General features: G+C 43.7%; 2 non-coding genes across 2 annotated transcripts; one reads left to right on the plus strand and one right to left on the minus strand.

The window, feature by feature from the left end:
* The first annotated feature begins 1,129 nt into the window (after nucleotides 1–1,129).
* On the plus strand, nucleotides 1,130–1,201 carry trnat-ugu. Its single transcript has one exon. It is a non-coding gene; the product is annotated as a tRNA-Thr (tRNA).
* Nucleotides 1,202–5,249: 4,048 nt separating this feature from the next.
* trnae-cuc lies at nucleotides 5,250–5,321 on the minus strand. Its single transcript has one exon. It is a non-coding gene; the product is annotated as a tRNA-Glu (tRNA).
* Nucleotides 5,322–9,026: the final 3,705 nt, after the last annotated feature.

Here is a 9,026-nt window from a genome sequence, read left to right on the forward strand (position 1 = left end):
AAGAGGGGATGTTCCGCATATATAAACACACTGAACCTCGCATCGTCAGGGAAATCTCCGTTAGTTTACTTCCCAATTTTCCTGACCTCAGGTGCAGCTTTTCCAACTTTTCCAACATCTCGTGAATGTAATCCTGCATCCTGTCCACCATCCTGACAAAATAGTCTGCGTCTTTTCTAATCTCTATAGTTTTGTGAAGAGGAAGGACAAGGATTACATATGTTGCTCGAACTGAGACTGAACTGCAGACATTGCAGTTGTACGATGATCTATTCGTTTAATTAATGCGATTTCTCCATTTATAAACTCAACTAACCCAAATTATTGTCTAACCACATCATGGACATCGTCTGTATGGGGACCAAAAGCTCTTGACTCGCTTCTTTGGCACTTTCATGGAATGTGGGAATGGCTTGTAACGCCAATATCCCTAAATCCCTGTGACCCGACTGACTCTCAGCTATTTCGAAAGGTAACTGATATTCAACTACCTCTCTGTGGGGCTCGAGTCACTTCCATTGCAGACTGGGTAAGGGCAGTTTATATCCTTCACCAAATGTCAGAGTGAAACTGAAATCGACACTTTTTTTTGAAAAAAAGAACCTCCTATTTATTGTGTATCGTCTTTCTATGTAGATGTCCCGTTTGTGCATCACTTTGTGCCTCTCTGTATTGAATTCTACTCAATGATTATTTTGTGAATGAACACATTTTCCCCATCTCTCATCATTCTAAACTCTATAGCGCACTGACTGATATTATTTGTATGCTCCTGGAGGACAGTACTCACATCCCTGGGATGAATCCAATGAACTTTCCTTCTCTGTGCTAGGAAATCGTTACTGCAATGATCTGCAGTTGTGTGCTCATTAAATCCAAGACAATTGCAGCAAGAATTTCACATTTAGTTTTTGCAATCTGATTCCTGTATGGGTTGACCCAAATCGTTGACAATGTTTTCCAAATTTGACTGATCTCAATCATTTACTGTTCTCTCTTGATCATATCGTTGTGTATTTTAACATCAAGTAATTTGTCAGTTTATCTTACTTTTCCAACAATTTCAAACAAACTCACTCATCGTTAACAAACTGATAGAGTGTAGCAGTTTAATTGACATGCAAAGCAGGGCACAGTGGCCAAGTGGGAAGGCGTTGGTCTTGTAAACCAAAGATCGTGGGTTCAATCCCCACTTGTGCTTAGTGGCAAAGAGTCTGTCATTTGGACTGTAGCTGTTTTTTCAGAGTGATGGTGCAACTCAGCAGTGGTGATCTGATGAAGGGTCGAGGCCCGAAACGTCAGCCTCTCTGCTCCTATGATGCTGCTTGGCCTGCTGTGTTCATCCAGCCCTGCACCTTGTTGTCTCAGTGGTGATCTGAGTGTTACATTTACTCTGAAGGAGCGAGGTTGGATCCAAGAAGATCGTTTCAAACCTTAAAAGTGCAATGGTATCAGATCAAAATTAGGACTGATGTGAAATGAAAAAAATAGGTGAAGAGTTGGCTCAGTACAGCTGCGACAGCAGAGATTTAAGGAGATATTTCAGAATGTTCAGAAAAGAAAACTCTTTTTCTGATGAAGGGTCCAGGCCCGAAACGTCAGCATCTCTGCTCCTATGATGCTGCTTGGCCTGCTGTGTTCATCCAGCCCTGCACCTTGTTGTCTCGGATTCTCCAGCATCTGCAGTTCCTACTATCTCTGATTCAATTTTCTTTGCCTGTTTTCCTTCACTTTTGAAGCTGAGCACGCGTTTTTGCAGCCTGACTCTGGCTTCACAATCCCACTGCGTCACACCACCCAGAAGGAAAGAGTCAGGCAAACAGACACGCAGTGGCTCAGTGGTTCGCACTGCTGCCTCACCTGGGTTCGATTCCACCCTCGGGCGACTGTCTGTGTGGAGTGTGCACATTCTCCCGGTGTCTCCGTGGGTTTCCTCCGGGTGCTCCGGTTTCCTCCCACAATCCGAAGATGTGCAGGTTAGGTAAATTGTCCATGCTAAATTGCCCATAGTGTTCAGGGATGTGTACATTAGGTGGGTTACAGGGGAATGGGTCTTGGTGGGATGCTCTGAGGTTTGGTGTGGACTTGTTGGGCCGAAGGGCCTGTTTCTACACTGTAGGGATTCTATGAAAGCACCTTCAATGCATGTACAATGACAGATAAAGTGCTCAGGAGACACGAGATGGAGTATACATGTGAAAGGATAACTTACATAACCCCTGTTATGTAAAGACTCCCATCATGTTGGAAAAATGAATTTCCTGTCTGTAATTCTGATGAACAGCGAAATATTTGCCTCGCTACAGCACAATGCTTAGAGGCAGTGACATACCATCTTCTTGTGGTTGGTTAGCTCAACAAGCTGGTTCGTTGTCCCACAGATGTTGCATTATGCCAAAAAGAAGAAGAGTACCTCTTCCAAGTATTCAGAAACAATGGATACCCGAAAAAGTGGGTCAGAAGATGCCTATCACACGAACGACACCAGGAAGATACTACACGGCCCGAAACACTCATCAAGTTACCTTACATCAGGAACACGTCTGAACTGACTGCAAGACTCCTACGACCACTGGGCATCAGAGGAGCACACAGACCCAGATCAACACTACGCCAACTGCTCACCCGGAACAAAGACCCACTTCCCACTATGAACAAGACCAATGTCATACACAAGATTGCCTGCAAAAACTGCGGCAAACAGTACATTGGACAAACAGGAAGGAAATTAATCACAAGGGTACACAAACATCAATTGGCAATAAGAAGACACGACAAATACTCATTCATCTCCATCCACATGAATAAGGAGAACCACCAATTCGATTGGGACAATGCCAGGATCCTGGGACAGGCAAAGCAGAGACAAGCACGGGCATTCCAAGAAGCCTGGTACTCCACTGAGAAAGCCATCAATAAACAAATAGAGCTCGACCCCAAATGCACTCCATTGCAAAGAAAACCGGAAGTGAGGTAATCCGGCTCCACAGACACCAGAGTTTAAATGCCAGGCGGGAAAACACAACAGCACTTCATCGGAGGTTGCACTGATGTTGCTAACCAATAGATTAATGAAACGTCTGCGGAACAACGAACCAGCTCGGCGAGACAACCAACCACAACATCCACAACTCGAGCGACAAATCTACTCTAAAATTTTAAAGCTATTTGCTGTTTCTTCAGTCAAATCTCGATCGGTTTACCCTGTATCTTCCTCAAATTCCTGCTTCCAGTAAACACTTCAATCCGGAACAAATTTATCAAACCGCTTTCATTCCAAAACAGACACAAGGTGCACCTTGCAGAAAGCACGTGTTGGCACTTGCAATGATAATCTGTCTCCCCGGGAGCTGCAAATCTGTCCGGCACTGGTTCATACAGCACCGTCCTTCCTGTGACATGTCCCATCGTGAATGGGAGGAGAGATAGTAATAACACGCACTTGTCAATGTGTCAATGTGCAGCGAGTGTTAGATTGTGCAGTGCCTCGGTAACGTGGGAGGAAGGACGTAAAATAGGGTTACTGATAGTGGGAGGGAGAAATGTCTGCAAGAAGAGGCAGGCTTGAATTCTGATACATCAAATGCAGACATGTGAGAGAGGGAGTGTTTGAGGGAATAACACCACCACCTCGGAGAATATTTTCATGCAAATCAATTAATTCCTTAACGAATGACGAGTCCCAAGGAGCAAAATGGGGAAGAATAACGGCTACCGTAATTCGGACTCGAACCGAGGGTGCTGTGGCTACAACGCAGAATATTAACCACTATACAATCACAGCAACACAGTAAAAGACGTGATTAAAAAGCATGATAAGAACAATGGCTGAGGATGTGTTAGGAGCAGCACCAGATACACAACGGGAATACTTGGCGAACAGTGGACTGACGTGTAAGAACTCAGAGTGGGCTGCAATCTTTAACTTCGATGCTCCCAGACTCTATCATTGACTAAGTTGAAGACTGAGATTGATAGATTTCTACAAAATATCAAAGACTCAGGAATATTGCAGGCTGTTGTTGTAATGTATTTATCAAAAGCAATGCAGTTTAGCATTGGTTACTTCACCAGTTCCCTCACACAAGGAAGTAACCACTGCTGCAGACGACCATATTATCCCAGTTCCCACGCCCGGAACCAGAGAGACTCAGTGACCCAGCTGCGAAAATATAACCGGAAATGGGGATGGCAATGAGCGTGCAGACATATGCTGTGACAATAGCTAACGGGATAGTCTGTGTATTATGAGCCAAGACAATGTGACAAAACCGAGATAGAGCCGCGGGGATGATGTGCAGAAGGATGAGAGAATGCAATGCTGAATCAGACAGTGACCAGGGTGATACAGATAGAAGTGACACAGTCGGTGAGAGTGTAGTCCTTCTATGACGGTATAGAGGCGCGTGAAATGCCGAGGCTGTGAGGTCCAACCTCACCCGGAGCAGCTTTAATTGACATGGAGCAGGGATTATTGGGCATTGGGCTGTGCGAAAGGTTACTCAGCAATTTTAATCTGAAGCAAAATAGTTTTCTGCAGCACAGATATTGTGCTTTGTGGGACGATCTGTCCATGAAAATGTCTCAATTATAAAGAAAAATGCTGCAAATATTCAACTCGTCAGGAGAGGAATATGTGCAGGGGGAAATGGAGGTAACGTTTTCGCTCTCTGAACTTTCTCATATGGCTGACTCTGAACTGGGTTGAATTGCGGGAAGGGCTTTTTAGCTCATTTCATATTATTCAATTTACTGCAAGCATGCACAGGTCATTAAAGTTAAATAAATTTCTGAAAGCTGACAGTAATATACAATGTTGTGATTAGGCTCGTGTTTAACTGAGGTTATGGAGGAAAAGCAGGAAAGCGGAATTGAGATTTTTTTTCAGATCAGTGGTGATCGAATTGAATGGCTGCTTCCTGATGACAAACATGTTTTATTTGGCATTGAAACTCACCAGAACAGGAAGGGGAGACTATTGAGATGAAGCGGCGATGGTGATTATCGTTGCTGGTTGTTCATCTTGTGAATGTTACTGCTATTACTGCTCATGTCCCTGTTAACAACACAACACAAAGGTGAGTAGTCTGACTGAGCAGTGACACTTAAGGTACCTTTCCTCTCTTTAAGAAGCTGGAACATAGACTCTGATGTTCTCGGGGACATTAACTGATCTGAGACATTGAAAGGAATCCGGTCAGAGCTGCGCTGCTTTTGCTGTTGCCACTATCAAGAACAATAAAACTTGATTCCCTGACCGGGAATCGAACCCGGGCCGCAGCGGTGAGAGCGCCGAATCCTAACCACTAGACCACCAGGGATACTTGTAGGGTCGTTTGCATCGTTTCTTAATGACACAGCTTCTGGCTTTCTTTTTCCACTGGCGTTCTTTCTCCTCCAAAATGATTGAATCATCGTGCTTTTACAACACGGAAAGAGGCTCAGCATCCCAGTTTCCAGCACTTGGCCCATAGCCTTGTGCGCTCTGACACAACAAATGAGGCGGAGGGGAGGAGGCGGTGCACCGGCTGTTTGAGATGCTGACATCAGCCTGTGGGAAAAAAGTCGTTGATCAAAACAGAATTTATTGGAGAAGATCGCTCTGTGTTCGGATAATGATCCGTAGCCGGGGGATATGCCTCAATTATCAACTGATTAGCATAAATGTTCAACCGGAGAAGGATCATATGAGGAGAGAGAAACGGAGGTGATGTTTTCGCTCGATGACCTTCCCTGTATCGCTGACACTGTGCTGTGATAAAATCCAGAAAAAACTGTTTATCTGTTTCATAGTACTTAATTTCCCGCATGCAAATTCCTACAAGTCGTTCCAATGATCGAAATAGAATTAGATTTATCTCATTGAGCTTTTTGAACATTGTCGTCAAATGATTGAAACAGTGAAAGTGGAAATGTGTGACTTCTGCAAGTTTGCAGCATCAGTCTGTATTGGACTGTAAAGAATTTGATAGATTTGTTCCTGATTGAAGTGTTTACTGGAAGCAGGGAGCTGAGCAAGATATTGGCTAAACCAATTCAGCTCTGAGAGCAGAAACAGTAAATTCCTTTCTTGCAGTACGAATGAGATTGTACAGCACAGAGAATTTTGCTGCATTGATTACGGGTTGATGGGACCAGCATCCTTTCACAAGATTGGGTTGACTAAGGAATTAGGAGGGTAGCAGCCTCTACTTGCTTGTCTTTGGTTGTAATGAAGTTGCATAGAGAGGTGTAGCACTTAAGATTTATTATTACAAAAAAAAACATGGTTTTTAAAGGTGCATCTTATTATTCCACATGACTCATTGAAAATTGCAAAGGAACTGAGCTGTTGTGTTTTAAATGTTAGATTGCGGAAAGTTGGTTAGCTCAGATCACTGGACGGGATTTGCGTTGCTTAGTGATGCATTTAATTCCTTCTCGAAAGTCTGTTGGGTTGGGATTTTCCCGACGTTTGATTCCTATTTGAAGAATTTTATTGAATTCAAAGAACAATACCTGTGATTCCGAATGAATAGTCTGGCGATAATGCCACTGGGCCCACGCCTCTCCGCAAGGTGGTTGTTTTCCCATTGCGTGGGCAAACATCCAACATATTTGTTTTCACTTTCTCCATGTGTGTTGCTGCGCTATGTTTGCCTCAACGAGCCCTGTGGCCCAAACCCCGATATCAGGGAGTCCGACATCATTGAGCGCAGCTCTGTTCGAAAAACTGATCGGGGTATTTGACAAAATGGAAGGCAAGCAGCCTGGGTCTGCCCGGGTTTTGAGGCATCGTCAATGCAACAGTTTTAACAACAAACTTAGTATAGCTCTTTCTAAACTAAGTAAATTCCCTGTTGCTTCGGGAGAAAAGGCAGCAAACTGTTTCAATAACATCTGCTTCCCATTCTGACTCAGTGCTCCCAGGACACTGCTGTCTCTGCCCTTTTTCCTGGACCGGCGTTGGTCCATTGCCAGATGTGTTCAGCCATTTCCTTCCTCTGGCAGGCAGTGCTTTGCATTTGAACAAGAGAACGCGTATTGGGAAACTGCCCCTGTCTGCACAATCGGATGATGTACAGCATCCAATGAGCAATAGAAACAGTTTGAGAGATTGCATTCAGATTGAAGGGTTTACTGTTAGCTTGTGGAAAATGACTGTCGATGTAACAAATGAAACTGGCAGGTAAGCATACAAGAGTATCTGATCTCGTGGATCATTGGAGAAAATGTTAACAGCATAGGACCATTTGAAAACACCGATCCCTGGTTAATGGGTCCAGCTCGCTCCCACTTCACAAGGAATGCTTTTGCCTGCTGTTTAGTGATGGCTCACTGAACGAGACAAATATTCACATGTTCATTCCACACGACAGCAACAAGACACGTTGAGAAGGTGCACAATGAAGGACTGAAATAGTTGTTAAGAGAGAGCCATCAACTCACTGAGATCAGCCAGTGATCAATTATGTAAAGATGCCTTCTCACTGACATCAATTTATTCGAAAATTTTGTGAAACATGCAGATGAGAAGGAGGTCACTCTGTCCAGTGTCTCTGTGCTGAAGGAGAAACAGAACACTTACCTCAGCCCATTTTCCACAATTGCAGCTGTAGATCTACAGATTATAGAACACGAGTGGAAAATCCAGAGAGGTTTTCAATGAGTTCAGTGTTTCTGTCTCATATATTTCCGGCAGTGAGTTCCATACACCTACCACCTTCTGTCTGAAAAAAATGTCCTCTCCCCATAAATCTTTCTGACTCCTTTAGCACATATCCATCATCAAAATTTCCCACACATCTCTCGGTATTATTTCCTTAATTGTGCATTCCATTACCTTGTTGGATCTCCCCAAAACACATCACTTCACTCTTTCCTGGACTTATTTCCATTCATCATTTTTTCTGCTCGCCTGACCAGTCCATCGATACCTTCTTGCAGACTACACCGACACTCTTCATTTTCAATGAAGTTCCCAAGTCTTGTGTTGCCTGCAAACTTCTTAATCATGCCTCCGATATTGATCTACAAATCATTAAACGTATCTGTAGGCCAATGAAGGACCTTTCCAAACAACCTATAAAATACCAACAGGACGAGGCAAGGTAAACAAAAGATGCATGTTCCCAATCACTGGAGAGTCCAAAACCAGAGATCACAGTTTGAGGATAAGCTGTAGCCATATAGCATTGAGGTGAGGTGAATATCACCACCAGAAAACAACGAACCTGAAGAATTCTGTGCTTCACAAAGCGGTTGAAGCTAAAACATTGATTATTTTTACAAGAAGGAGTTAGTTATGGTTCTTAGGGCTCAAGGGACAAAAGTATATGGGATGAAAAGTGAAACAGGGTACTGAGTTGGGTGATCTCTATGATCAAAATGAATAGTGGAGCAGGCTGGAAGGACCGACTGGCCTCTTCCTGTTACAATGTCTCTACGTCTGTCACATATATCACGTGACCTTGCACAGAGCCTGTTGAAACAACACTGGAAACAGATTATCAGTGACAAAAACAACCATCAACAATAATCCATTGTTTCTTGCTGAAAATTTGTATCTGATTAGTGCGGTGCTCTGACACTAATTTCACTCTTCTTTGACAGATATATGTAAATAGCTGTGTATTCTTTAATGTAGAAACGGTGATGATAGTTGGTGTAGTGTGGGTCACGTCATGGAATGAAAAGCTCCATGACAGCGGGGATGTAAAATTCTCAATGAGGAGTTAACTGGATTAACTGGCTAATACCACAGGCCATCACCTCCCCCAATGGCAATAAATTCTGCAAATATTTCACCCTGATGAAACACCAGTGAGTTCCCACAGGGAAGAGGCCATCTACTTGTTTGGAGTATAGTAAAGTATACACTCAGTTATCCAGCCTGCACATGCATCAACGAGTTCACACTGGGGAGAGGCGATGTACATGCTTTGGTTGTGGAAAAGAATTCACCCAGTCATCTGCCCTCGTAAAACACCAGCGCATCCACACAGGGGAGAGGCCATTCAAATGCTCCAAATGTGGGAGGTGGTTCA

The sequence above is a fragment of the Rhincodon typus genome, unplaced genomic scaffold (assembly GCF_021869965.1).
Source record: "Rhincodon typus isolate 14 unplaced genomic scaffold, sRhiTyp1.1 hic_rhity00004505, whole genome shotgun sequence".
NCBI lineage: Eukaryota > Metazoa > Chordata > Chondrichthyes > Orectolobiformes > Rhincodontidae > Rhincodon > Rhincodon typus.